General features: G+C 40.6%; 2 pseudogenes; one reads left to right on the forward strand and one right to left on the reverse strand.

Moving 5' to 3' along the window:
* Positions 1 to 205: 205 nt before the first annotated feature.
* LOC122749125 lies at positions 206 to 815 on the reverse strand (annotated as a pseudogene).
* A 10,724-nt stretch (positions 816 to 11,539) lies between these two features.
* Positions 11,540 to 27,156, forward strand: LOC122747471 (annotated as a pseudogene).
* The last annotated feature ends 307 nt before the right edge of the window (positions 27,157 to 27,463 follow it).

Consider the following 27,463-nt stretch of genomic DNA (forward strand, 5'->3'; position numbering starts at 1 on the left):
GAAATGGTCTAGGGTTTATCATCAGAGGACTCGGTTTTGAATTCTAACTCTGTTTCTTACTGTCCTTTTTGATGTGACCTTGGGTGAGTTACTTAACCTCTGTTTGCCTCGGTTTTCTTTTTTCTTTTTGACAAAAAGTATTTTTATTTTGATGTCTGAATAAGTGTTGACTCCTCAGGACCCTGCCTTTGGCATCTTTTTCGACTTATTCATCAGATTGTTGCACTGTGCCTTTCTCAGAAACATGGATGCCATCCAAAATTTTTCTGATATCCTTGTTTTCTACATGGTGGCCTGTTGGATCAGGGCAGCTGAGTTTGATACAAGTTCAATACCGTTTCCTTCAAGAGTTAACTCATCTTTTTGGGCTTGAGAAACAGCACAAGCTACACCTGGTCTTATGCATGCTCCGGATATATTTTTCACCCAAGAAATTTCTGATTTCGACAAGTGAGCCATTTTCTTGAATAACAACATTGTTGGGAAAGTGAGCATACACAGACCTCATCTTGTAACAAAAACCAAGAACAACACCTTTGATCATTTTTTTAAAATTAAAAAACCTTTTTAAAAATCATGTTTTGTATATGACTACAGATTGTGCGAACAGTTGCAAGTTCTTTTCAATTTCCCAACCATTTGTCCACCCCGAGTCTTTTTTTCTTTTTTCCAAGGAGACTGAGCTCAACATTGATACTGTTGAAATCCCTACAGAGGATTCCTCTGGGCCCTTTCACAATAACTTTACGACCCTTAAGAGAGATGTCAACATTTTCTGGGATGTTGACAGTCTGATTGTTTAGAATGGTCTTCATGCTGGCAGTGAAAGGGCCAAAGAGCTTGCCTCAGTTTTCTTATCAATAAAATGAGCAGATTGGACTGGATGGCTTTCAAGATTCCTTCCAGTTTTAAATCTATGATCCTGTGAATTTGTTGTTGTTGTTCAGTCATTTCAGTTGTATTTGAGTCTTCTTGACCCCATTTGGGGTTTTCTTGGCAAAAATACTGGAGTGGTTTGCCATTTCCTTCTCCTGCTCATTTTACAGGTGAGGAAACTGAGGCAAATAGGGTTAAGTGACTTGTCCAGGGTTACACAGCTAGTAAGTGTCTGAGGCTGGATTTGAACTCAGGAAGAGGAGCTTTCCTGTCTCCAGGCCCTGTGCTTTATCTACTGTGCCACCTAGCCACCCCTGTGTGAATTAACAAAGATTATTTAAGAAGCAAATGACCAAAGGCTTGGTCACCAGGAAATGAATTATTTTGGTTCTCCCTACTCATTTAATTTCAGTCTACTAAAGGAGTTGTGATGCATATAGGCATACTGTTTTGACAAAATCATAGATTTTGGCAGCATTGGAATCTAAGTAGTAAAGATATTTTCCAAGTGTGATAGCTGTGATATTTGTGATATTGCAAGCAGTCGAAGTCAGTGCATGTGGCTTAAGTGCTGCCCTCAAAGATCTTCAGTGGATGGGAGGTGGGTGGGTGGGGTGAGAGAGTTAACTGTCCAAAGACCTACACCTTATGGAGAGGTGTAAAGGGGGCAGTTTGCAAGTGTACAAAGATTCTGTCTCAGGATCATGGACCAGAGGTCAAAAGGAGGGAAAATAAAGGGGAAGAATATTGGAACTCAGTCTCTCCTCATTTCATCATTCCAACTGGATTACCAATAGCTGGCAGTTTCAGCACTCGGGTTCTCTTCTTATATTGACTCCACACCAGGATCAGCATCTCCCCTGCAGCTCTGATCTCTAGTAGTTTCTGTCTCAGGTCAATGGAGCCAAAGGCTCCATTATTGCATTAGCAATAGCAGGGGCTATAGTCCTGGACTACCTCACGGAAACCTGATAGTAGCAATACAAAGGCAGCTGCCAGTTGCTAGTTGCTATGAAAACCTTGGTAATCAGGAAGTCCAAATCTCAAGGCCAGACAAAGGAAGAGGACAAGACAATTCTTTATGTCTATGGACATATCTTTCTCTTTTTCCTATATTGTGGCTTCCTACCTGTCACAAACTCAAGTTCCTAAGACTCCTGGGGGGTGGAGGTGGGAAGGGCAATCAGCCTATTTTTTTTTTGGTATTTCGGAATCACAAAACCCCCCTTTTCCAGTCTCTCTCTTCCTGAATAATTATGACTCCATGCCCAGAAGAAAAGTTAGAAACACAAGAGGACAAGGCAGCAGCATTGCTTACTCAAGTTTGGTTTTCTCTTTCCAATGGAGAATTCAGTGAGGTAATTTTGCCTTTGTCAAGTAAGTTATAGTGGGTGTACAAATGAGAGTCACAAGAGAAAAGAGGAAGGGGGGGAAGAGGAAAGTGAAAATTCCACCAAGAGTTGAAAGTTCACTTGATGTTCTTGGGATGCCTTTGGTTGTCACTCTACCAAAATGAAGTTAACTAATAGTATCTATCCCAGGTTTCACAGGATTAGTTATCTTTTCAACCATCATCTTTTTCTTTTTCCCCCCTCTTGTCCATTACTTTCATAACAACAGCAGCAAAAACTCATGCCATGAGAACGATCCCACACTTTCCTCAGGGAAGGCATTTTGGGTGCCATCTTCTAATGTTCATCTTCATAAAGTTGGGAGTGTGATGGTGATGGCAGAGTTCCTACCTGGTTTCCTATCGCTTTGCCCAGTCCTGTCTTCTCACTTTTAACAAATAAGTTACTCAGAGATTAAGAGAAGCTCCCTCCCCAACCCTCAATTCATCCAACTTCAGGGCCCCCTGAAGTAATTCTTTATACTTGCTAGCCTCTCCTCCCAGATTAACCACAGGTGGTTTTACTCCAGGCAAGTTTCTTAAAAGAACTTGCCTCTGAGCAGGCTTGCTCTAACTCTGTCATCCTCAAACTTAGGTCATAACATCCCTCTGTTAGCTAAAGATCAGAGGAGTTCTCTCCTAGCTACCTACACTAGCAAATTGATAACCTCCTGTTTCTTTTTACTGGAATGCTTGACCACCTTGGTTCTGCATATAGTTAGGAAGGTTTGGGGTCTGGTTGAGAAATTGTCATTATTTTTGCAATGGACATGACCAAGGGAGCTCCTGATCAATTCTGAGTCCCCAATCAACTTGATGAGATGTCAGAAGAAACATCTCATCAGAAGAGAGCTTGACATAGGCCCTAGTTACAGGGAACTCCTCTCATTGGTTTTCAGTGGCTGGAGCTGCCTCTTGTTGATTGGTCATCTAAGGTACAGGAGAATGAACATTTGTTGGAGGAGCCATCACCTCTATGGTCAGTAAGCATGAGCTGTGAAATAACTCATCTTTTTCTTGTTGTGCATTTTCTTTCCCTTAGACTTCCAGACCCAGGTGTGACAAATTGGGAGGTGGAAGAGACACTTTTCTCCACCAAACCTGAATAGAAAATGGTGATTTGCCAGAGAGGCACACATCAGCTGGTCAATGTTTTACCCAAGTGAGCCTGAGAAGGTAGTTATTTCACTGCCAGTTACTGGCCATCTTCTGCTTTTGTTTGCTTATCTGAGCAAAAGCCTGAGGGAGTCATATTATGAAAAGCCAGAGAGGTGGTCAGTTGTATTACATGGAGCAGAGAGCTCAAGGAGGAAGAGGACTAAGGAAAGACCTTTAGATTTGACAATTACGAAATCGCTGGTAAATTTGGAGAGTGGTTTCATTTGAGTGTTGAGTTTGAAAGTGAGACTGCAAAGGGTTAAAGAGTGAGTGAGAGGAGAGGAAGCTGACCTTTATCAGGCTTGTGATGCTGCCTTATTGTATCTCCTACATATCTGACTCTTCCTCAGTTTCCTTTGCTAATACTGAATATCTCACTCCTCAACTGTAGGCATACCCCAAAGCTCTATCCTAGGGCCTCTTCTCTGTACTCTCTCATTTGGTGATCTCTTAAGCTCCCATGCCTTTAATTTTTATCTCTCTGCAAATGACTTCTAGGTTTATATATTACAAATTATTCTTTTTCTTAGGCTCCACTACTGCATCACCAACTGTCTATTGGACACCTTAAACTAGATGTCCTATAAACTCATCTCAAATTCGCCATGTTAAAAAAGGCAACTAATTTTTTTCTCCTAACCCACTCTTTCCCCTACTTTCCCTACATGAGGGGCACCACTATCCTTCTAATCTAAAAGGATATACTTACCTCCTCATTCTTCTTCATCCCACTTATGAATCAAGTATTAAGTTTGCTTGTTTTCACATCTGAATTGTTTCTTTCATCTGTCCCTTTTCTCTCTCTCTCTCTCTCTCTCTCTCTCTCTCTGTTTTTGTTTTTTTGCGGGGCAATGAGGGTTAAGTGACTTGCCCAGGGTTATACAACTAGTAAGTGTCAAGTGTCTGAGGCCAAATTTGAACTCAGGTACTCCTGAATCCAGGAACGGTGCTTTATCCACTGCACCACCTAGCTGCCCCTGTCCCTTTTCTCTCCACCCACAAGGCCACTATGGTAATTTAGGCTTGCTTCACTTGCCTGGATTTTTTCAGTAGCCTCCTAATTGATCTACCCCAAATTTTTCTCCTCTCCAATTTATCTTTTTTAGTGTGGTTTTCCTGAATTTCAGGCTAGAGTCATCTTATGAAAACCCAGAGAGAAGAATATATCAAGGAAGAGAAGGCGATAAACAATACCACATAGAGCAGAGACTACTCTGGCAAGCAAGAGACCGCTGGTAAACCACGCCATTCCCTTGCTCAGAAAGCTCCACTGGCTCCCTATGGCCTCTAGGATCAAGCAAAAACTCTCAAACCACCTTTTCTGTCCTGGCTTTACTCCTGACTGTCAGGACTTCACCACCATGCTTCAGATGTGGTCTCACTCCTGAGTGAGAGCCCTCAGTGCCTTCTCACATCCTCCACCTCTACCTCCCCATGTTCCCATTGCTGAGTTCCTCCTGGGACCTCCATGTTGGGAAGGCCCCAGGATAGCCATGCTTCATTCACCTTCCACCTTTGCTCCTCACTCTCAGAACTTCCACTACTGGGTCCCCTTAGGGCATCTTGTCCTCCCCCTCTTCCTTACCCTTCCTTAATTTTCAGCTTCCTTTTGTGTGCTGTCTTACCCCAGTAGAATAGAGGCCAGGGACTGCATTTCTTTTTGCTTTTATTTGTATCTCCAGCACTTAGCAGAGTGCCTAGTGCTTAGTAAGCCCTGAACAAATGCTTAGTTGCCTTGCCTTGCCTACCTCCCAGTCTTATCGCACATTATTGCTTTGCTTCCTGCTTTTTATGGTCCAACTAAACTGGTTTTTTTTTTTTTTTGTGAGGCGATTGGGATTAAGTGACTTGCCTAGGGTCACACAGCTAGTAAGTATGTCAAGTGACTGAGGTCGGATTTGAACTCGTATCTTCCTGAATCCAGGACTGGTGCTCTATCCACTGCAGCACCTAGCTGCCCCCCTAAACTGGCTTTCTTGCTGTTCTTACCATGTGACACTATCTCTCTTACCTTTAAGCCTTTGGACAGACTGTCTTCCATGTCTGGAATGCACTCCTTCCTCACCTCTTCCTTTTAAAATCCCATGTTTCCTCCAAAACTTTGGTCCAGTTCCACTTTCCATATGCATTTCCTCTATGATTCCTTCAGCTGCTAGTGTTCTTCCACTACAAGTTATCTTGGATTTATTTTGTATGAGATTATATATGTCTGTGTTGTCTTCCCTGACAGAATGTAAGCTCTTGGAAGGGAAGGCCTATTTCAGTTTTATCTTTGCCAGCACATAAATTAGTTGGTCACACACACAGTAAGTGCTTAATAAATGCATGTGGATTGATTGACTGACACACCCATATAAATTCCCTCCAGTTATTACTCTGTAACCAAGATTAGGATTTACTGGTGGGGACAGCTAGGTGGCGCAGTGGATAAAGCACTAGCCCTGGAGTCAGGAGGACCTGAGTTCAAATCCAGCCTCAGACACTTGACACTTACTAGTTGTGTGACCCTGGGCAAGTCACTTAACCCTCATTTCTGGGGGGGGGGTTGGGGGAAGGGGGAAGGATTTACTGGTGAAGCTTCTCAGAACCTCCACCTGGTTCTTTTAAAAACACATTATTTTTGACAGACTATAACAGATCCCACCACAAAGGGGTGTGTCTACAAGCAGATAATGTGGGTTATTTCACTTTTTAACCCAATCAGTTCAAGTTTCATGCCCTAGCTAGCTTTAACCCTACTATACACAGATCTGACAGAGATGAGAACCTGGTTATTAGAGACAAGCTTTGATCATGATAGGGGTTGTTAGAAACCCTAGCTCTGTACTGGCCTGTACCCACCTATGGAAGCATGCACCATAGCCAAGAAGTTTTAGAAATTATTTCTCTTTAAATGTCTTAACTTCTTTGGTTTTGCCTCGCTATTATATTTCACTGATTCTCAGCATGATACTCTGTGATAGCCACAAGGAATGCTGAAGATGAAAACTTCAAAGAAATATGGGAAACCTGTATGAAGTGATGCTGAGTGAACAAAGCAGGATCAAAAGAAGGGTATGTGTGATTATCACAAGCGTACAAATGAAAATCACTTTAAACTCAGGGTAAAGACACCAAACAGTATTGATACTAACTGATAAAGTATGGACCTGGTATCTCTGGTAACAAACAGAAAACTACTCAAGTGGAAGGTTACAAGTACATACATAATTACTTTTTTTGGGTGGGGGGAGGAGGCTGTTTTGCTCAACTGTTTTCTGGCATTGTATATTTTGAGGGATTCAAATATGAGTGTGTTGGGATCTTACATGATGTGAGGAAACACGATTTATCGATATAAAAACAGTGGGACCCAGTAGTACCTGGTGTTTCAGGGCCTTTATTCTAGTTTACAAATAGGTTGTGTTCTAAAAAGTGCATTTGTAAATAGGTTTGTTTCTCAAAATATCTGGATTCAAAAATGTTACAAATAGGTTCCTAGGCTATCCCACAAAGGCTTATTATCACTCTCAGTGTAGTTGAACTTCAGTCCTCTTAACAAAAATAAGCCCCATTATGGACTAATGATTGGATATGGGGCAAAATACCTCCCCTGCCCCTTGCCAATGCAACCTTTGAGAAAGCCATTTGGCCCATAGTAAGAAAGGAAGAAGGCAGTTCAATGAATAGTTTATCTGTGTCCAACATGGCATAGAGTACAGGCACACAGTTTGGTGTATAGATGAGACAGGGAACTTTGTGCTTAGTGGTGGGAATGAAGGACAGATGTTACCAGTAGTAGAGGTTGATGGAGACCTTTACCATGGAGTAGGGGGGAGTCTACTCCTTTCACTCTGGTATCACTCAGTGCTTCCTTGAGGCTTACTACAAGTTTCAAGGTAATTTATGTGGTTCAAGTTGACAAGGAAATGATGAAAATCAAATGAAATTCGTTCATCTTAACCCAGCTGAGAGTGAGGGCTGAGAGACTTCCATCTGAGGGATGAGAGCTGAGAAATTCTTTATAGCTAATTCAGTAACCATTTTATGTGTCAGCCAGTTGTGGTGAAGCCGGTTTAAGGAGAGAGCTGAGAAGTGTTGATTAGAGATTCTAGGACGTGCTGGCTCTAGCTAATCTTAAAAAAAGAGCGACATTTTTAGCTAAAGGAGGATTTAGCCATAGCAGAAGACAAAGTAAGGGCAGCAAGTGTGTGTACATGAGTGTTTGGTAGAGCACCAGGTTGTTCCTGTTTGTTAGATCTCGAAGAGGTCCATGATATGGGGTGATGTCATCACTTGCAATGAATTGATCTAAGTAAGGGAAGGGTGTGCAAAGTCACCAACCTCACTCTTTCCTCTGGAGGAGCAGCAGGTAATTCCAGTGAAGAAGGAGAAGGAGGAGAAGGGGCAAGAAAGAGGAGGGGGAAGGGGGAGGGGAGGAGGATGAGAGGCAATGAGAGAGGGTGGAGCTTTAGCTGCCTATAGGTGTCTATAGCTATCAAGGCTGAATGGATCAATACCAGCAATAGAAATCCTTAGACCATGCCAAGGGTGAGAGATGGACCAAAGAAGTAATGAGGCATAGCAGGTTGTTGAGAGGTAGAGTTGTGAGGTATTCTAGCTATGACACCATTCTCTCAGACCATGAATTGTTTAGAGAGTGTTCTCTTCCTCCCCCTCCCTCCTTCCTCACCATCATAGGAGAGGCTATAGCAGATTATACTTCTCTATGTTCTGAGAATTGGTTTTCTTGGTTCCTACTTGGATGTTCTGTCTCAATCAAATGCATTTCTATTTATTTGTTTTTTGTTCCTCTGTTGGTAGAGAATGTACTCAATGGAGGCTTAGGCCATAATTGCATAATTACGATGAGCAGAAACACTCCTCAGTAAATCTAGGTTAGTAAAGAGTTCTAGAGTTTTGTGGGATCTGTGCTGTAGTTATAGTGGGAAGAGTATTGAGTTTGGAAGTCACAGAACCCCACTTCACATCCTGGCTCTATTATACCTTGTGTGACCTTAAGTGTATTTTTTTTTCTTTTGGTGAGGCAATTGGGGTTAAGTGACTTGCCCAGGGTCACATAGCTAGTAAGTGTTAAGTGTCTGAGGTCAGATTTGAACTCAGGTCCTCCTGACTCCAGGGCTGATGCTCTATCCACTGCACCACTTAGCTGCCCCTTAAGTGAATTATTTACCTTGCTGAGCCTCAGTTTTCCCATCTGTGAGGTGTGAGGTTTGAACTAGATGATCTTTATAGCAAGCCAGAAAGGGGATGAGCTGCCTCCCACTGTTTATCTGTCTGGAAAGATCATGTGTTTCTTTTCTCTGATACTGTAAGTACATTGGCTGTTGGTATGGTAAGAAGGGGCCATGGTATCCTGGGAATGCCTTCTGTTCTCTGTATGTCCTGGGAGAAGCTTCTCCTGGCATGACCTGGCTCTTTGTGAATATCTGGAGCATTCATTCATCAGTCAGTATTTGTACAGGCATACCTCAGAGATATTGCAGATTGGGTTCCAAAACACTACAAAAAAGCAAATATTGCAATAAAGGGCATCAAATGAATTTTTTGGTTTCCCAATGCATATAAAAGTTATGTGTATACTACATTGTAGTATATTACCTCAATTAAAAAATTGTTGCAAAAATGGTAACCATTATCTGAATCTTCAGCAACTTGTCATCTTTTCACTAGTGGAGAATTTGCCCTGATTTTTTGAGGGTGGGATGGGGCAATGAGGGTTAAGTGACTTGCCCAGGGTCACACACCTAGTAAGTGTCAAGTTTCTGAAGCCAGATTTGGACTCAGGCCCTCCTGAATCCAGGGCCCGTGCTTTATCCACTGTGCCACCTAGCTGCCCCTTGCTCTGATATTGATGCTCTGACTGTTCTATGACCTACTGTTCCCCCCTCTCTCCCTTTCCTCAGGCTTCCCTATATTCCCTGAGATGAGACAATATTGAAATCAGGCCAATTAATAACCCTACAATGGCCTCTAAGTGTTGAAGTTAAAGGAAGAGTCAATCAATGTGGCAGATTTCATTGTTGTCTTATTTTTTTTCCTTTTTTTTTTTTTAAGTGAGGCAATGGGGGTTAAGTGACTTGTCCAGGGTCACACAGCTAGTTAGTGTCAAGTGTCTGAGGCAGGATTTGAATTCAGGTCCTCCTGAATCCAGGGCTAATGTTTTATCCACTGTGCCACCTAGCTGCCCTTCATTGTTGTCTTATTTTAAGAAAATACCATGTGAATCTGGACTGTTATGGACTCCCCTGGGCAAAGGATGAACTAAGCAGTAGCATTTGTGGGTAGGAGGATTTGTAAGAAGATTTCACTCTATGTCCCTTCAAGGTATTTCTTCCCCTCCCCGCTTTATTGTTTTATCTATTGGCATATTCAGAGGACCCTCCACCTTGGAGGACTGATTGAGAGTACTGACAGGAACACCTAAAGGTAAGGCTTCTTGGACAGAATGACCCCACCCAGACAAATGTGGGGACTATCTAAGAGGAAGAAGGGAAGAGCTAAACCTGCTACACCAAACAACTCCAACCTTCAACCACCATTAGATAAAGATTCAGATTTAGGTTTATTTGATACTTTGAATGTGCACTGTGAACACCATTGGAAACATTCCTCTTGTGTATCCCTCCCTGATGGTTCTCTCTCCTAACTCGATTAACACCCACTTGGTTGAAAGATCTGTCCCTAGGAATAAAGGTTGGGACAACATCTGCCCAAATAAAAAGATACCTCGTGATCTACAGAAAAGTACATATGCCACATTGCTTTTGCTGGCACCCCACCAAGTGTTTTTATTTTTTCAGGTCTTTCTAAGAAGAAATGAACTTGGAGAAGCAACATTGTCTCATGGAAAGAATGCCACATTGGAAGACTTGGTTTTAATTCCTGCCTCCTGTACTTAGTATCTATGTGAATGTCTCTCTGACCTTCAGTTTTCCCATCTGTTAAATGGGTAAATAATCTTTGTTGTATACCCTGTCTTACAGAGTTGTGAGGAAAGCACTTTATTTTAAAGCTGTGAAGTGTCATATGACTGTGAGCTATTACTAATTTCTCCCACTCCTCCTGGAATATGGTTATCTTAGATAATAGGTTTCTAGATTAGCTGTGGTTCGAATATCATCTACCAAATTCCCTGCTACCCATTTTGGTAGTTTCTACCTACTTTCTCTCTGACTGCTTATATAAGGCAACTTCCTCTTGGTCTATTCCTTCTCAAGGACAGGACATACTGTGCCAATAGCTGTGTCGGATTGCATATAACACATTTCCCATCCTGGAAATTGAAAGTATTTACTAGTAGAAACTCTATCCATATTGCTTTAAGCTTATTTGCATGCTTTTAAATGATTTTCAATTGGTTGGGGCTGAAGACCCATCTTCCTGCCCCACTACCTACCCAACCAGATTTTTAGCATTATATGCTCCCCTCCCCCAACCCCTTGTCTGTTTATGTGATACTTTCTCAGGGCCAGACTTTTGAATGTGGTCACCTTAGATGAGAGTGTCAGGATCACTTCCCCTAAAAAATACTTACTTCTTTCTTCTATCATCCTACTATTAGAGCTTCACTCCTTTGGATTAAATTATTGTCCCCTATTAGACTATAAGTACTTGGACACACTTTTATATGAAAGCAGATTTTGAGAGAGGAGATGGCTTTAAAGCACCAGGTAGGCTGAGAATAGTGGTACATGCCTGTAATCCTCACTACCAGGGAGACTGAGGCTCATGGATCACTTGACCTTAGGAGTTATGATCTGCAGTAGGCTAAAGCTAACTGGGTGTGTATACTGAGTCCAGCATCACTCAGAGTATGGTGAGACCTCAGGAAGGGGTGGGGTAGGAGGGCTAGGGGTGAGTGAGAGGAACACCAGGTTGTCTGAGAGAAGGACAGAGGGACAATGGGTGTGGGGCTTCAGTTGCAGCCACTTCCTTGTGGGAGAGGGAAGGTTTCAACCAAAGTGTCAGGAATGTAGCTGAGCCTCAGGGCTAGTCATCTGTCTCATCACTAGCCTGTCCTGGGTGACTGAGCTGCCCAATCTTGGCATTGTCTGCACCTGAAGCCTGTCAAAAGAGACAGTGACACTTTAGAGTCCCCTTTCCCTAGGGAACATGATCCTGATCAAAGTGACTGGCTCCTTGGAGAGTCACAGGTAACTCACAAAAGAAAATGGAAAGCCAAGACACTCTGAGATGACCATAACGACATCAGCTGACTATGATGGAAATCACCTCCCTTTGTCCCTCATGCTTAAACTGTTCTGTTTTTTAAAATAATGCTGTTATAGATTGTTGCTGATTTATTTTAATTACCAATGGCCATATATTTTTGGAGCCTAGGTTTATTCTTTCTTTTCTCTCCTTGGCTGCTCCCTAAGTTTCCTTCCTTCCTTCCTTTGCAAATGAAAGAAATCGCATTTAGTAAGCACCTACAATGTGCCAGGCAGTGCCTTCCTTCCATTTTAATTGAAATAAAAAAAAATATTTCTGTTACTTCCCTGCCCTTTTGACATCCCTGCCCTGACTACAGCACCCCCTGCATTGTAATAAAGAAGTATAATTCAGCAAAACAAACCCACGTGTTGATTGTGTCTGACAATGGATGCCTCATTCCACAGGGAGGAAGGGATGTTTCATATTTCACCATTAGTCTTCTGAGGTTGAGGTTAGTCACTGCTTTGATCAAAGTTCTGATGTGTTTCTGTGTTGTTTTGCTTTACATTATTGTGGTCATTGTGTCTTTTGCCTCTGTTCAATTTACCTGTATTTATACAAGTATCCTCACACTCATATTTCTCTAAAACTAGTGTATACATATTTTGTTGTTGCTGTTCAGTCATTTGTAGTCATGTCTGACTCTTTGTGTCCACATTTTTTTTGGCAAAGATACTGTAGTAGTTTGCTATTTCCTTCTCCAGATCATTTACAGATCCTACAGATCTGAGGCAAACAGAGTTAAGTGATTTGCACAGGGTCACACAGCTAAGTGAGTGACTGAGGCTGTTTGAACTCAGGTCTTTCTGACTCCAGGCCCAGTGCTCTATCCATTGAGCCACCTAGCTGCCTCTGGACAAGTTGCTATCCTGCTATTATTCTTTTCTATTTAATGTTTTATGGACTATTGCAGAAGTAGATATAATAACTACTTTGTGTAGTTTAATAAAAGTATTATTAGGACATAGGTTCATTCTCTGTAAGCTTGCTGAAAACATTTTCAGTTGAATTCCAGTAGCAGACAGAATGAGGATGATATATTCTGTTCCCACATGATTTTTGCAAGTCTCCACATTTCCAAAACATTTTGGTCCATGTATTTTGGAGATTATGGCTATTTGTTATGTTGATGTCTTTTAAAGTATTGCCCTTAAGTTTTTGTGGGTTGGTATTAGATTACACCAGTTGTCATCTATGTACAAGAATACTTTGGTTTAAGAGGAATTCATTGGTTGAATTCTTCAGGATATGTTGATTTCCATTTATAGTTTGGGGATGTCATCTGTCCATCCATGAGACAGTGAACTTCTCATGTATAGATCTAGCTACCTGGTTATAGCTTGCTAAGGATACAGTAGGTGCTAAATTTTTGTAGCTTGTGGTGATATGTTGCCAAGTTTTTTTGCCATTTCCTTTCACGATCTTTATTGATCACCAAATCCAAGTTTGTTTTTGTTTTAAATAACACATCTGTAATTACAGGTGGCAATGATCCAGTTCTGAATTGCCACTATAAACGTCTGTTTCTATAAACTTATGATTTAGCCATGTGTTTGGTGCTTCATTGTTGACACATATTTATCTGAGCTCATGTGAATGTTTACACTCCTGAATCTTATTTTTTTCCTAGCCTTCAGAGGGAGGTAAACAATTTTCACTTACATTACATTACATTACTATTACTTTACTTTACTTGATGTTTGATTATTTTGCCTTTACTATTGCTTGATGAAGTGACATCTGCCTGTCCCAAAATATTTCTATAAGATTTTTTACTTGTTCACCACATACTCTGAGAATGCTCATTCTCTTCCTTCATTTTAGCGAGAAAGGATTATTCTTTCTATGCCTGATTTAAGGCCCCATGTTTTATTATTATTGTACAGGCTTTGGTTAGGATGTTTTCCAAACTTTTTATGGTTCATTTTGCCATTACCAAAGTGTACATTGAAAATGGTATTATATGAGAGTTGATTGTTTTAAATATTCCATTCTCATTAAACTCTGATTTTAAGATGCCAGTGTCTTAACATTTTCAGTCCCATCTCTCTCCTTGAGAGTTCAATGTGTCTTGCCTGGAGTAGACTAAGGTGTTTGTAAATGTCACTTTATTCCATTGGTTCAGTTTAGCCTCTGTGTTTAACCTCAAACTTTTCTGTCTTTTCTTTCTATCTATTCTAAAGTCTCTATCTTTCCTTGGAGTCTGTTAAGAATTTTACATTCACCAATTCCAGTTAACATTTTGATATTATTAGAGAATGACTTTAGGTGATAATGGAGCTATTTAATATGATTTTGGTGGAGCCATAAAGCATGATGTCATCCCTAAATGTCCAGTGACTAATAAAATGTTTTGGTTTGCCTTTCTCTTTAAACTGGAAGCCATGTTTAGTTCCATTTAACAGAAACAGTAATGGATTCAAGGACAGGAAGAATCATGACAGGCATAAACTGTCTCTATGAAAAATCTTATTTCATAATATTTTTCTTGATATCATGTTGATGGCACGCTTTAAATAAAGAATACTTTTTTATGTGGGCAACAAATATTCTAGTGATCTCACTAAACTTGGATCAGTTTTATATATTGATAGTACATGAACAAGCCATGAGTGAGGAACAGTATCAAAGGTTTTGCCATAATTTTTAAAGGCATTGTAAGTACACTTTTGAGAGACGAGTTCAACAATTACTTGCCCCATAACAACTTAATCTTTATACCCCTGGGATTTTTTTTTTGGCACATTCTTTTTGCTACTCAGTCAATATATTGTTTTCTTATGTTTATAAATTTTTCTTTTTGGTATAACCTGAGAATGCTTTGTATAAATTCCACAGACATTTTCTTGACCTAACATTAGAGGGATCATTTGTGTTATCTTTTTGTAAGAGATAGATGGAATCAGGTTTTTGTAAGAGATATGTGATCCCTTCTATTAAGAAAAATGGAATCAGAAGAAACTGGTAAAGTATTTTGCTGGTATAGTACTATTTATGCAGGAAGTTAGATTATAGCTGATATACATGTCAGTAGGACAGGAGAGAAATCATCAATGTATTCTGGTCCAAGAACCAATGGGGCTGTGAGTACTCTGGGGAAAGACAGTCCCTCCTCTTCCATAGTCTTGAAGTAAGGGAAGAGCTAAAATATCAAAAGAGGTGAGAAACGTCATTCTCCACTCTTAAGCATTTGAGTCAATAATTTTGTTTGTTTGTTTGTTTTTTGTTTTTGTTTTTTGCGGGGCAATGGGGGTTAAGTGACTTGCCCAGGGTCACACAGCTAGTTAAGTGTCAAGTGTCTGAGGCTGGATTTGAACTCAGGTACTCCTGACTCCAGAGCCGGTGCTTTATTCACTGCGCCACCTAGCCACCCGAGCCAATAATTTTGAATCTTACCGGGTCCCCTTACTTTCTAGTTTTGCAAAGAAATTTATTTTAGTCACCTGCTTTGACATGATTGTTCTGTCATTCATTATATTAACAGCATATAAGCTTTCTGTTCCTTGTTTGATGAAACTTGTGCTTCTGTTGTGTTGGACTTAGTACCATTAAAGAGGAATGGGAATTTTCCACATCTTCTTTCTTTGAGGTGGAGGAGGGTGGTGGTGGTTCTCTCCTCTAATTTCTTTACTTCTCAAGCTGATATAGTAAAGTTTTCAATTAATGTAAAATTCTTTGTGTCATTCTTTGTGTTGCTTTGACTTCTGCTAGCCCATAGCCTTTTTGCTTCACCTTTTGAATTATTATTATTTCATTCTTCTCATTTTAAAAAGTGAAACAGTGGTAATAATGCCAAGGTCTAATTGCTCCATATTCTTTGCCTGACAGTGACAAGAACTGCTGAAAGGAGAAGTGAAAGGGTACACAGGATATGGTTTGCCTACTTCCCAGTTCTTACCTAGGGTCAGTCAAATCTATTTTTCTTTCTCCCTACTCTTTCACTATCTAGGATTTTGTCTCTGCTTCTGGTGTCTGGGCATACCTTTCTTCAAGTTTTCCTATTCCTTCAGGGTTCTTCCTCCAATCACAAGATGCAGAGCTGAAAGGAATCTGACATATAATCAAATCTTCTCATTTAACAGATGAGAAACCCAAGTCCCTAATAAGTGACTTCCCAAAGTCACACAGGTAGTTAGTAGCACAGCCAAAATTTAAACCAGGTTATTTGATTCCAAATCCAGTTCTCTTTCCATTACAAAACCTGGCCTCTTAGTTGCCTTTTAAGCCCCTTCTCTTGGGGAGCCAGAATCTAGAAGTTTTGGCTGCTCACACTACACAAGATTACCCTGGACTTGTCAAATGCTGTTCTGGAGTCACCTCTGTGTCCATGCTCACCTTGCTGCTGCTATGAAATTTCCTTATTTTTGTTGCTTGCAAATTTCCCCAGGGTTTCTCCCTACTGAACCATTTAGCCACCTGCTCCATTTCTCAGTGTAGTTCAGTTCTTCCCAAACTAAACTTGGCCACAGAACACTATTGGGGTTGAAGATTACCAATGGATACTGAAAAGAAGGCTGTATGTGAGAGATGAAAAATGATCATTTCCTGTAGGACCTGTGTTAGAGGGAGAGAATTTGGGGGAGTTAGGGTTGGGGGATAGGGCTAGTGTACAGATGTCAGACTGGAGTATGTGAGAGAACATGGGAGCAAATGGCTAGATAAAATGTGAAGGGGACAGCAATTCAGTTGCAGTTGCCTAGTATGCCTTCTCATTTCCTTCTGTATCATCTTGTGTGTTGCATCTGGCTATCAAAGCCAGTGTGTCAGTTTCTTGCTGTCTATGTATGGATTTAGAGTTGGGTTCTATATTGCTTCCGAGCTGAGAGTCAACCTGGAGTTGACTCATTTGACTCTCAGCAACTGAGCTCAATGCCTCCTTCTGAGAGAAGGGGTGCTTAAGGATGGGTATTGAGGTAGCATTCAGGAACATTGATAGATGAGTTGGTTTGTTTTGTTTAAGAGTCTTTGGGCATAAGGAGTATTCTATTTTAATAAAGGAGAGTTTTGAGAGGTTATAATGATGTGAAAAAATTAAGTTATCAGTAAAACTTAAAAAAAATCAAATATGTTGACAGAATCCATCAATGATTTTCTTTTTTTTTTTCATCAATGATTTTCTAAAGGTAAAAGAGAGGATGATAATGAGAGGCAGTGTAGCCTAATGGATAGAGGGTCTGGCCTTAGAGTCAAGAAGAGCTGGGTTCAAGGCATGCTTCCAGTACTGGCTATGTGACCCTGGTTAAGTCACTTAACCTCTTAGTGCCCTGGGCAATTAGCTAAGACTAATCCCTTAGCGGGGATTTTTTCACCTCCAGTGCCCTGCCCTAATGAAATCAAGTCTGGATGGACTAAAAAAAAAAAAAGAAAGAAAGAAGATAGTACTTTATAGAAAAATAGAAGAAATGAAGCCTATTTTCATGTAGAAAAATTGACAAGTATAGGGAGAATTTTGACGCACAATTTAATGCTTAATATTTTAAAGGAAAAACTCTGCAGAATCATCAATTTCTCATGCTATATACTCCATTCATATTGGAACTGCAGGGCTCTCTGGGAGATGGTTTGGGAAATGCTCACCCAGCCCATCTGCAGGAAACCATAGGTCAATCCCAAACTGCTCTCACAGGCTTGATGGGGAGCCTGCCAACCCATTTCTAGAGAATGGATGTCTCCATAGCACTGCTGTTTTATATATGGATCATGACTTTCCTTACATGTCCGGTTCCTCCACTCCTGGACTGCTCATCACTGCTCCTGCTGATTTTTTCCCTTCACTCCACTTCTACTTTCATTTCCTGGCCAGAACAGACCCCAGAAGTCACTCACAGCACCTCTACATGTTCGGAAGACACTTGCACAAATCTGCATGTCCTGCTTAGGCAAGAAGCTCCAATTTTGGCAGCCAGGCTGTCATTTCAGTCAGTCCCTTGTTCCCAGCTTATCTCTGGGTCTTAGATATAAAAGTTATTTGGCACAGACCAGCTAAAGATCATGCTTTAACTAGCCCAGCATTCCCAGCATTGTGCAGCCTGCTTCAGGCCTCCAGAAGATCCGTTTGCAATTCTTAAAAGGGGTATCCCTCCCCGCTGCCCCTGCCCCCAAGTGTTTTAAAGACACATTTGAGCAAACCACAACATACACGGTTTTAAAACAAAGTTAGCCTGTGGTTTCCGCTTACTCCCTCTTCCTTGGCCAGGGAACAGTTTGTGCAGCAGGGTCTCAGCCTTTATTTTCTGTCCATGATGTATGCCAAAGTCACACTGCGTGGGCTTGCAGTGAGCAGCTTTCTAAGCTGTCTCTGAGGTGAAGGGATGCTGAACAGAGGGTTAATTGCCTAGGCGACATTGCTAGTTGTTGAAATTCAGGAGGTACATTTTACTTTCGGTAGATGTGTTGTCCTTTCCCTTTTTCTATAAGGCATCTTTCTCTCCCTTCTTGCTCACACACTGCTGTTGGCATAAGCTAATTAGAACTCACTAAAGGGGAAAGTGTATCCTCAGTGGTGCGGAGATTATCCTGGAAGGGTCTGCTGATAACCCCCCATTAGGACCATGTTTACAAATGTTCCTTGACAGGAAGTCATGGAAAACTCACATTTTATCCATGAGCCAAGTCACCTTTGAAATAAATGCTTCATTTTCTTTTCTTTTTTTTTTTCTTTTTGCTTCCTTTCTTATGCCTTTCATTTTCATTACAGAAGAGCTCCTTTGAGGTTCACTTTCTTTGGCTTAATCACTCATAGATGCTGAATCTAAGGTATTTTCTATCTCAAGATTAAACAAAACAAAAATCCCAGAAGACTGTTCCATTGGGCAGTGGCTTTACTGTTATTCAGCTCTGTGTCACCTGAGAGGACAGCAGCTGTTTGAAAATTGGGATGTTCTTCTTCCCTAAAATGCTACCATTTGCAAACATTTGTGAACTCGAGGGATAGTGATTCAACTCAATCTATGGAGAATTGCATAAGACACTAAGTTTCCCATCTGTTGGGAGGCTCTGAGTTCACAAGGAACTCTCTTCTTCATGATTCCGGTTCATAATACACACATCTCAGGTTCTTAGCATTGAAAAATAAAAGTTTAAGTTGAGTACACTGGTATGAGAGTGAAGAAATCAGAGTCCAGATAAAAGCAGGGCTGGAAAAGTCTACCCTGTTACTCTTACCCCAGCCCACATATTCTTTTGTGTTTGGGCTTGTTGCAGACTGTGGCATATTTCTGATGTCCCTTGACCTATACCTCATTGTATGCTGGTAAATATTTGACCACCAGCTCTCTGGAAACAAATATGCAAGACACACTTTAAATTTGGATTATGAATACCATATCCATCACTTTTTAAAGTTTAGACAGTCAGCAAAACAGTAAATCAAACTCTGATTTGTAGCATTGGCCAATTCCTGAGGTATAAATGCTCATATTAAATTTTTTTGTTTTTGTTTTTGCGGGGCAGTGAGGGTTAAGCGACTTGCCCAGGGTCACACAGCTAGTAAGTGTCAAGTGTCTGAGGCCAGATTTGAACTCAGGTTCTCCTGAATCCAGGGCTGGTGCTCTATTCATTGTGCCACCTAGCTTCCCCCCACATTAAAAATTTAATGATCAGTTCTTGTAAACTGGTTTGAGCTGGCTCCAGCATAACTATGCCTATATCCATGTCCCACTTTTTTTTCTGACTTGAGATTATAGGTTCATTGTATATCACCCCCGCTAGTTTTATTCTTTCAATCTCTCCTCACACTGATAGGATGTGTCCCCAGAGAGTGGCAATTTCTTCCCTCTGGATTTTAGGGGAAACCTTGAGGGGTTGTAGTATGTCTGGCATCATCAATCAGAAACTTCCTATCTGATGTACTCCCCATTGATTATGAATTAGCTAGTCAGAGTTAATTAGCTTTGTAGAAAGGGGTATTTACAAAAATATAATAAGAATAATTGGTATAAAACATTGCTTCTGTAACTCACTTTCCTTGTTTTGCTTGAACTCCTTCTGTGAAATGCAGAGGCCCAGAGGTATGTCTGATTCTTTTGACCAATTCCATAACATTTCTGATTTCATCTAAAGATTCCCCCTCAATCCCCTTAAATGGCTTAAGGACTTGTCTAAATCTTGGTTGTGCCTTTGAGAGATTGATTCAATAGGAGTGTCTAGGTCTTGTTTACAGCTAGTTTACATTTTTGGTGGATTGATTCTGTAACTCAGAGGGATTCCTTGTTGATAAAATATTATCAGGACATAGAGCTTCCTATTTGGTTGTTCCTACATGGTTCCTCGGTAGTTCCTTAGAGGTTCCCATATGGAGTTGAGTGCTGTGGGACACCCCTCTTAAAATAAAAGGAATCATAGATTTAGAGCCAGAAGGTACCTTAGGGGCCATATAAATGTAGTGAGGCTGAATGATCCTTTTGGGACTATGTTGGGCAGCCTGTGCTTAGGAGTCTCCTGGGAACTTTCAGGGGACTCCAAGGACATGGTGGTGACTCATTGTTTGGGCCCTTTGGAGATTATGAATTTACTGAATACTTCTGGTCATTTAATTGCCCATTGCTGAAAACACTTGGCTTTTGAAGATGATCTGTCCAATCCTGAGTGGTCTCTTGGTCTCTCCCCAACCTATTACAGCATTAATAGGGGTGTGATCCTATATCTGTTAATAGAAAAGAAAACACCTTCCAGCTCAGTGTCTTGACTGCTACTTTCCCCTGTGTTCTCTGTCTCTGGGGAGGTGAGGGACAGACTGGGAATGAATGACACTTATTCTCCACCTCACCAATCCCAGCTGGAGCATAGATTTAGCCAGATGAGTTGTGCCTAGGCCCCTGCCTGCCTTTTCTGCTTCTTGTTTCTTTTCCTAAATAGGTAATCCTGTGAGTTCAAAAGGTCAAGAGGTCCATGCATATGGCTGTGTTGTGGTCACTTTATTTTGAGCAGCAGTCACCCTGGTGACAGAAGAAGCTTCTACACTGGAGAGAGTGGTCACCAGAAAGAAGAATGGTCCAATTTGGGCCATTTGATTGGATGGTGCTGAGCCAAAGTAAAATGCAAAATGCTTGATTAGTGGTCCTGCAGAAAGAAGTGCTTTATATTTTGATGATGTTATCTTCTTGGCTAATTATAACTTTAGTTATAATTTAAGTTTCTAAATCCTCTTTTAAATTAGTTTTCTGTCAAATATGAACTTGTGAGTGTTCTTTATTTAGTCTGCTTTTTGTGTATAGGAACAAATTCCTCATCGCATACTGTATTAATAGTACTTTAATTTTTATAATTTTTAATTTTTTTATTTTTGCAGGGCAATGAGGTTTAAGTGACTTGCCCCTGGTCACACAGCTAGTAAGTGTCAAGTGTCTGAGGCTGGATTTGAACTCAGGTCCTCCTGAATCCAGGGTCAGTGTTTATTCACTGCGCCACCTAGCTGCCCCCAATATACTCAGTACTTAAAAAAAAAATCTATTCCCCCACTCCCTTTTTTCAAGGTTCTAATCTATATAAATAAATGATTCCCAGGATCAGAGCAAGTTTTTTTTTTGGGGGGGGGGTTGGGTTGATTTTTTAAAAAACTAAGCTGTTGCATATAAGAATTGGAAGTCTAGCTCCTCTCTTATTAAAAGGTTACACTCATTAGGACTGAACTGAGTCCAAATCCCATGCCTGGGTACAAAACAACATGCAACAGAGATGTCAGTCTATCTTAGTTGAGAAGGAAATAGCATATTACCTGCCTGACATAGAACAAGAATGCTATATGCCAGCCTCTGGGGGTCTGGCAGCAGTTAGAGATGAGGAAACCGACTTGCCCAAGTCACAGAGGCAGCAAGAGAATAGCAAAGGTAGAATTTGAACCCAGATCCTCTGATTGCAAAGCCAACACTCTTTAGATGAGATCTCTTATTCCTTAGGAAGCATCTTTGGTGGAACAGAACCATTTAATAATATATTACAGGTCAAGACAGAGACAAAATGTCTTTTATTCAATTAGTTCACTCCAATTTGACAGACTTTATTAAATACATCTCACTGTGCTGGTGGTGCAGTGGATGTACAAAGCTAAAAATAACATCATTTCTGCCTCAAAGACCTTGCCATCAAACTCAGGAAAGAGAAGTTTTACCAGTAGATAGTTGCAGGAGAGTATTGCCCAGGGTGGTTTGATAAAGTGGAATTCCTTGCTACCACCACCCCAGTTCAAATGCCCATTGCTCAAACTATTATATAAGACTCCCAATTAGTCTGCTTTTAGCCTTGCTCTTCTTTCCTACCACTTCCACACCGCAGTCAGATTATGATAACACTGATTTTGAAAATCATTGCTTAACAAAGTCCAAACTCCTTAGGTTGGCATTTAAGGTACTCAGTAATCTCTCCCCAGCCTACCTTTCCAGGCTTATTTCCCATTGAGTACCCTAGTCTTCAACTAAGCTGGACTAAAAAAACTTTTCCTGAATATAAAAAATATTTTCCCATCTCTACATTTGTGCCTATGCCATTACTTTGGACAGCTTATCCCCCCCCCAATATTGTCTATCCTTTTTTTTGTTGTTTTTTGTTTGTTTTTTGTTTGTTTTTAGTGAGGCAATTGGGGTTAAGTGACTTGCCCAGGGTCACACAGCTAGTTAGTGTTAAGTGTTTGAGGTCAGATTTGAACCCAGGTACTCCTGACTCCAGGGCTGGTGCTCTATCCACTGTGCCACTTAGCTGTCCCTTGTCTTTCCTTTAAAACCCAACTGAAATACCATTTCATCTATGGAGTTTTCCTTCATTGTAATAATTTTCTAGGGGAACTTAGAGCAAGAATGACAAAGAATTGAAAGTCTCACTTGCATCAAGTGTTGGGGGAGGGAGTTTTGTAGGGTTTTGCATAGGATGCCGGCTATTTGAATTTTTGATGTGACCAAATGACTATCTATGCTCAAATGACTGGCTTTTTTCCCTCCTAAAAGAGAAAGTAAAGGAATCCCAGTAAACACATCTCTAGTTTCCAGATGGTTATCAGGAAGTGTTCTTTTTTTTTTTTTTTTAAAATGGAAGAATGACTTCAGTGTGAAAAAGAAGAAAAATATCTACAGAGGCAGAGGGTATGCTTTGAGTTTAAGGGACTAAATTTCTAAGGCAGGAGAGGAAGGACAATGTGGTTCCATAGTCTGTTAGGTAAAGGTCAAGCAAAGAGAGAATAAGGGCGATTGGTTGGAGTGAATCCTTGCTTGGGGGTGCTGAGGCAGCTATGTGAAAAAAAATTTAATTTAATAGTATCTTCTTTTTGTCCATTACCTGTAAAGACAATTTTCAACATTCTTTTTTTGAAAGATTTTGAGTTCCACTTTTTTCCTCTCTCCTTCCCCTCTCTCCTCCCCAAGACAACAAGCAATCTGATATAGGTTATACATGTGCAAACATGTAAAACTTGTTTCCCCATTAGTCATGTTATTTATTTATTTTTTTTGCGGGGCAATGGGGGTTAAGTGACTTGCCCAGGGTCACACAGCCAGTAAGTGTCAAGTGTCCGAGGCCAGATTTGAACTCAGGAACTCCTGAATCCAGGGCCGGTGCTTTATCCACTGTGCCACCTAGCCACCCCCCCCATTAGTCATGTTATAAAAGAAGAAAAAGAACAAAAGGAAGAAAAGCCGTAAAAATAGAAAATAGTATGCTTCGACCTACATTCAGACTCCATAAATTCTTCTTCTGGATGTGGAGAGCATCATGAGTCTTTTGGAATTGTCTTGGTTCATTGTATTACTAAGAAGAGCTAAGTCAGTTATAGTTGATCATCACACAGCATTGCTGTTACTGTGTATAATATTCTCCTGGTTCTGTTCACTTCTGTGTCACAATTTTGATAACAATAGAGAGGTCTACTGTATTTCCAATGTGGTATGTATTCAGGAGTGACATGAGAACCTTTCCACACTTGGATGACTGTTACTCATTTCTGGTGATTCATGTGGTTAACAATGATGCTTCCAGAAGGAGAAAATGAGACTGGTGACTTTGCACATACCTTCCTCACTTAAATCCAATTCACTGCATGTCATGACATTACCTCCCCAATGTCATGGTCCTCTTTGAGAATGAAGGACAAACAACAACAGGAACCATTGCAAAAGGTTAACAAAGTCTTGGACAGAAACTAGTAATATGTACTATTTTCATCACTGATATGGATTGAGAGCAAGGACTTCTGAAGAAAGGCAGATTTAGGAAGTGAACAGCTGGTTGAGAAGGTGGTGTCTGAGAATGGGATTGGGATTGCTGGACCGTGATTGAAGGGAAAGGAATACTAAGCTCCTGGGCAACCCTACTAAGAACTAATAAAAATGTATTCCTGGAGTCATACATTTCTAAGCAAAAGGTCCACATCTTCTATATCCCTTTCTGCAACAATTTCTATTTCCACCCATGCCAGTTACCATTCATTCCCTAGAGGAGTGGAGGCCTTGGGATCTCCATTCCTTGATTGGTGACTGCCTCTCTTGGAAGAGTTTCAGGAAAGTTTTGGCCTTTTTCACTCTATTTCCTCTAGACACTTCTATATTCTACAACTACCACCACAGCCTTACTAACTTATTGACCTTCCACACTTCTAGGTATGAAATTATAAATCATGATCAACTCAATTGTTACTACTCCTGAATGGAATCCATGGTGTAGATCTCCTCTTCACCAGCTCTGTAATTTCTGGATCAAAGTGTCTCTCCTTGGCCACCATTCTTCTAAGCCTGTTATTTCTTACATTAGAATGTAAGGCTCTTGGGGTGACTAGGTGGCGCAGTGGATAAGGCACCAGCTCTGGATTCAGGAAGACCTGAGTTCAAATCTGGCCTCAGACCCTTGACACTTACTAGCTGTGTGACCCTGGGCAAGTCACTTGACCTTTGTGTACTTCAGTTTCTTCATCTATAAAATGAAGATATGTAATAATATCTACCTCCCATTGTTATGTTAAAATGAGACAATATTTGTTAAGTGGTTTGTTATCCTTAAAGTGCTATATAAATATTAATATTTTTGTTCTCAGAACTGTATTGTTTACACATAGTAAGTACTTAATAAATACTTTTTTTTTAAAGTGAGGCAACTGGGGTTAAGTGACTTGCCCAGGGTCACACAGCTAGTAAGCGTTAAGTGTCTGAGGCCAGATTTGAACTCAGGTACTCCTGACTCCAGGGCCGGTGCTCTATCCACTGCGCCACCTAGCTGCCCCTAATAAATACCTTTTTATTCATTCATTCTAATGGAAGGAAGAAAAGTGTCTTCATTTTATTACTAAGATAGATTACTTATAAAGAGAACTTAGGATCTGGAAAGAAGAAGAGCAGCAGAGATTCCCAGAAATTAATGGGAGACAAATCTAAGAAAAGAGTCAGTAATAAGAACCAAAGTCTCAGATGCCTATACACAAGTGTACAAAGTATAGATAAAAGGACGGTAAGACAGTGATTCTAACAGAAGAAGGTAATATTGACCTCATGACTATCATTGAGACCTGGTGGAATGAGACTTTGGGAAGATGTATGTCTTCCTTAAATATAGCTATGTTCCTCTATAGTTCTGGAAGAGCATATACTTTACTCTAAAGGAGCAAGGCTAAAAGAGTTTAGGTGGGATAGATGAGCATGTTATATTAGAATATAAACTCATGTTTGTTTCCTTTTGCAGGTTGGCAACATCGTGAAGGCCTCAGGCAGCCTGAGAGAGTATAAGGTACTTGGGTGATGCTTGCTTACTCCCAAGAGTCCACTGCCACCTCTTTATCGAATGGGGATCTTTTCTCCTAATCATGTTGTAGCAAAGTCTCGATTCTGGTACTTTGTTTCTCAACTCAAAGAGATGAAGAAGTCTTCTAGAGAAATTGTGTACTACAGACACGTCTTTGAAAAGACCCCTCTTCGGGTGAAAAACTTTGGCATCACTATGGCTGCACTATGATTCCAGGAGTGGGACCCACAACATGTACAGAGAGTACAGGGACCTGAACACTGCTGGTGCTGTCACCCAGTGCTACCAAGATATGGGGACCCATCACTGTGCCTGAGCCCACTCCATCCAGATTATGAAAGTGGAAGAAATTCCTGCCAGCAAGTGCCGCCGACCTGCAGGCCAGCAGTTCCACAACTCCAAAATCAAGTCCCTGCTGCCCCGCAGAGCCCTGTGGCACCGCACAAGCCACGCTTCCCTTCCAAGAGGCCCAACACCTTCTTCTAAGTGCAAAGATGAGGAGGTCTATGTTACATTCACTTGTTGAAATAAATTTCCTAATTGAAAAAAAAAAAGAATATAAACTCATAAGGAAATCCAGGAACCACAGGGGGAAAATACAGTGAAGAGAATTTGATAAAAAATCAACCAAAATCCAAACAGAAGGGCTGTTTTCATCAGAATATGCCACAGAACATAGCAGAGTTCTCCCACCAAGAATCCATCTCATTTCAACTCAGTTCATCTCATCTCAATTCAACAAACATTTATTATATGCCTGTTGTATATGAGGTACTTTTTGTGTGTCAGGGATACAGAGCCAAAAACAAAACCATTGCTACCCTCAAGGAACTTCCATTCACTGGGGAGCAGGGGATTACAATGGGTACATTAATAAGTACTAAAAATAAAATACTAAATCCTAAAATAAATGCAAAAGTAATTTTCTTTTTTTATGCAAAAGTAATTTCAAGATGGAAGGTCAGGAAGCTGGGAGCTCAGGAAAAGACTTGTGTAGGAGATGATAGCTGAGTTGCTTTTTGGAAGGAAATGAGGGGTTCTTTGAGGTAGAAATCAGTAGGGCATGCATTACAGGAAAGGAGGACTGCTTGTAGAAAGGCAGAGTCAGGGAATAGAATGCTCTGTGTGGGCAACAGCCAGCAGGCCAGTTTGACTGGAATGGAGAACCCATGAAAGGGAGAATCTTTGCATATTCACAAATACTGCAAATCCCTGAGACAGAAAGAGGAAACAGATGAGTTCAGGAAACAGGTCACAAGGCTGGAATAGAGGCATGATATAATAGTGATGGAGGATTTAAATTGAACTTACCTTTTGCTAAAAGCAGAGTAGCTTTCTTCACATGGCTTTAATGGTTTTCAGCCATCAAAAAGTGGAGGAATCAATAAAAGAAGCTTCCTTTCTGGGTCTGATTTGCAGCACTGAAGAAGAACTGGTTTTTTAGAGTGAAAATGATCAGAACCTTAGGAAGAAATGGCTACTTCGTTTTCACAAATTATGATAAAGGAGGGGAAAACCAGGCATAGTCTCAGGTACACCCTAGTTGTTAGTGGAGCTGATTTAAAAGAGAGTAGAGGAAGGAGATGCCAGAGTCCAAGATTCTATAATCAAGAGAAAGGAAGCTCTCAAGAATGAAATTGTGAAGGGAAACAATTCCAGTGGGAAAGAATAGATGGAGTTGTCTAAAGAGAATGGTATGGATATATCAACCAACTTGAATTTTAAAAAGATATAGATAGAAAATGGAAACAAGGGCTGGTAATGGAGCAGCTAGATGGCTCAGTGGATAGAGTTCTAGATCTGGATTCAGGAAGACTCATCTTTAAATCCAGCCTCAGACACTTACCAGCTGTGTGACACTCTTGTTTGCCTCAATTTTTTTGTCCATAAAATGAGCTGGAGAAGGAAATGGCAAACTACCGCAGTATCTTTGCCAAGAAAACCCCAAATGGGATAACAAAGATTTGGACATAAAGTGAAAAATGGCTGAAAAACAACAATGGAAGATAGTTCTGAAGCTAAAAATGAGCTGAGATTCATGAAAAATTTTAAGAACAAAAAAAAAACCCCCAAAAAACAAACAAACAAATAACATATATTTGGGGAAGG

This window comes from Dromiciops gliroides, chromosome 3, assembly GCF_019393635.1.
Source record: "Dromiciops gliroides isolate mDroGli1 chromosome 3, mDroGli1.pri, whole genome shotgun sequence".
In the NCBI taxonomy this organism is placed as follows: Eukaryota; Metazoa; Chordata; class Mammalia; order Microbiotheria; family Microbiotheriidae; genus Dromiciops; species Dromiciops gliroides.